This window comes from Schistocerca serialis, chromosome 12, assembly GCF_023864345.2.
Source record: "Schistocerca serialis cubense isolate TAMUIC-IGC-003099 chromosome 12, iqSchSeri2.2, whole genome shotgun sequence".
NCBI classification, from domain to species: domain Eukaryota; kingdom Metazoa; phylum Arthropoda; class Insecta; order Orthoptera; family Acrididae; genus Schistocerca; species Schistocerca serialis.
The window spans coordinates 44,746,192-44,749,137 of NC_064649.1; the positions used below are offsets into that span (position 1 = coordinate 44,746,192).

Genomic DNA, 2,946 nt, shown 5'->3' on the forward strand with positions numbered 1-2,946 from the left:
CGCGTTAAGCAGGCAATGGAAATGCCTGTGACGTCACGAGCTCTCAGAAAAACGTGCGAGATCGTTAGACGGTAACGAGATTACTAATCAGTGACCACTTCGGCTCTTACTTTTAATACATGCATGCATTCCCGTCCCGTGTCCGTGGCACACGGTAAATATCGAGGCGTTATGCAAACATACGGCGACAGGGGGCGGGGGGAGGGGGAGGGGAGGGGGAGGTTGGCAGGGGCAGGGGGAGACAGAGGGGGCAAGATAGTCACATTTAATCCTTTTCGCCAATACAGATTGGGCCGTGGCAGCAGCAAATATTTACAGAGCGCAATCAGAGCGTGGACGACACGGTAAGCCCCAGGGACAATACGCAGTGGCATAGCGCTTTGTGTGACCGGCCAGCGCGGGTGTAAATATTGTACAACGCTTCAGTAATAGTGGAGCTGTACTGTTTTGTGTGTGTGTGTGTGTGTGTGTGTGTGTGTGTGTGTGTGTTAATCAGGTCACAGTTGGGAAGAATAACGAATCGACAGGCCGCGAAGGCACAAATGGAAATATTTCACTGTGCGGACAGCGAACTGTGCTAGTGTCTCTGGCGCGGAAATTCATCTGCGTTGCCGACTGTTACACAGTGTGATAAATCTTGTTTTGCACTAATTCTCTGCCATGTTATTTAGAATTTTGAGTTATGAACGATAATCAGCAGCACTAACGGATAATAAATAACATGCTATTTGATATGGTTTTTTTGTACTCCCAACCCCTCTTTTTTCTTTCACCGTTGTCATCATGTCACAACAATATTACATATATACCAGCTGACTACCCGGCATTTTTCACTTCGCCCTCTATCTGTCCATTAGTCCTCTCTGTCCATCTCCTTCTCCTCCCTCTCTCTGTCCAATTCCTCCACCACCACTCTCTGTCCATCTTCTGTTGCTCCTCTCTCTATACAGCTGCTATTTCTCCATCTGTTTGTCCATCTGTTTCTCCCCACTCTGTTCATCTATTCCTTCGCACTCCCTCTGTCCATTTCCTCTTCCCCTTGTTTATCCATTTTCTCCTACCCATCTCTCTGTCCATCTCCGGCCGGCCGGTGTGACCGATCGGTTCTAGACGCTTCAGTCCGGAACCGCACGACTGCTACGGTCGCAGGTTCGAATCCTGCCTCGGCCATGGATGTGTGTGATGTCCTTAGGTTAGTTAGGTTTAAGTAGTTCTAAGTTCTAGGGGAATGATGACCTCAAGATGTTAAGTCCCATAGTGCTCATAGCCATTTGAACCATTTTGCCCATCTCCACCGCTCCCTTCTCTCAATGTAGTTCCTCTTTCACCCTCTCTGCCTGTGTGTCTCATCCTCTCCACGTTATCATCACAGCAGGGTGATGGTTCTTACCACCACAGTATTGCTTTCCTGATAATAAGTGATATATGTGTCAAGATTGGCTAAAATCGATGCACGAATTTAGGAGAAGTTCTTTACACCCGGCTTTATCCGCGTATACACATGTCATATTTCACGTATATCTGATGACGTCATGATATGATTTTGCAGGTATATTCAGAGGTATATGTGGCCGGCCGAAGTGGCCGTGCGGTTAAAGGCGCTGCAGTCTGGAACCGCAAGACCGCTACGGTCGCAGGTTCGAATCCTGCCTCGGGCATGGATGTTTGTGATGTCCTTAGGTTAGTTAGGTTTAACTAGTTCTAAGTTCTAGGGGACTAATGACCTCAGCAGTTGAGTCCCATAGTGCTCAGAGCCATTTGAACCATTTTTAGAGGTATATGTGAATACTGCCAACGGCCCTGCCGCAATGGTAACACCGGTTCCCGTCAGATCACCGAAGTTAAGCGCTGTTGGGCTGGGCTAGCATTTGGATGGGTGTCCATCCCGGTCGGCCCAGCGTTGCTGGCAAGCGCGGTACACTCAGCCCTTGTGAAGAGAACTGAGGAGCTACTTGATTGAGAAATAGCGCCTCCGGTCTTGTAAACTGAAATACGGCCGGGAGAGCGGTGTGCTGACCACATGCCCTACCATATCCGCATCCAGCATCCAGTGACGCCTGTTGGCAGAGGATGACACGGCGGCGGGTCGGTAGCATTAGGCCTTCATGATCTGTTCGGGCGGAGTTTAGTTTTTATATGTGAATATTTCATCCGAAATGTGTTGCGAAAGAAGTAATAAATCTTAAAGCCATGCATGATGTGGAAGTTTTTCGCGCGTCTCATTGTTTATAACGCTATGTCTCCTGAACTATGTGTCGTAGAATGACATAATTTTGCAGGTTCATTCTATGGTGTGAATGAATATTGACTGAAAAACGTGTAGCGAATACAGTTAGTAGTAAACTAAACTCCGCCCGAACAGGCCATAGAGGCCCAACGCTACCGACCGGCCGCCGTGTCATCCTCAGACCACAGGCGTTACTGGATGCGGATTAGGAGGGGCATGTGGTCAGCACACCGCTCTCCCGGCCGTACGTCAGTTTACGTGACCGGAGCCGCTACTTCCCAATCAAGTAGCTCCTCAGTTCGCTTCACAAGTGCTGAGTGCATCCCGCCTGCCAACAGCGCTCGGCAGACCGGATGGTCACCCAGCCAAGTTCTAGCCCAGCCCGACAGCGCTTAACTTCGGTGGTCTGGCGGGAATCGGTGTTACCAATGCGGCAAGGCCGTTGGCACAATTAGTAGTAAAGAAGTAATAAATTAAAACCTAATGACTGATGCGGCAATTTTCTGCATGGACAACGTAAATGTAGTGGGTGTTGTCAGTGCATGTTTCGTAAATGTTTGAAATTATGGGTAAAGTCACTAAGTGCTTTCGTCCTTTATTACTGCATGAATAAAGTCTGAGTATTCGCGCTTCGTGGACTGTAGTTTCTCCCCCTCCCCCTCGCACCTTGGATAGATAGTTTACAAACGTAGCCGTATCGGAAATCCTTACATACTTGG

The 2,946-nt window shown here is 48.7% G+C and overlaps 1 pseudogene; it reads left to right on the forward strand.

Moving 5' to 3' along the window:
- The first annotated feature begins 1,790 nt into the window (after positions 1 to 1,790).
- LOC126428542 (5S ribosomal RNA) lies at positions 1,791 to 1,909 on the forward strand (annotated as a pseudogene).
- The last annotated feature ends 1,037 nt before the right edge of the window (positions 1,910 to 2,946 follow it).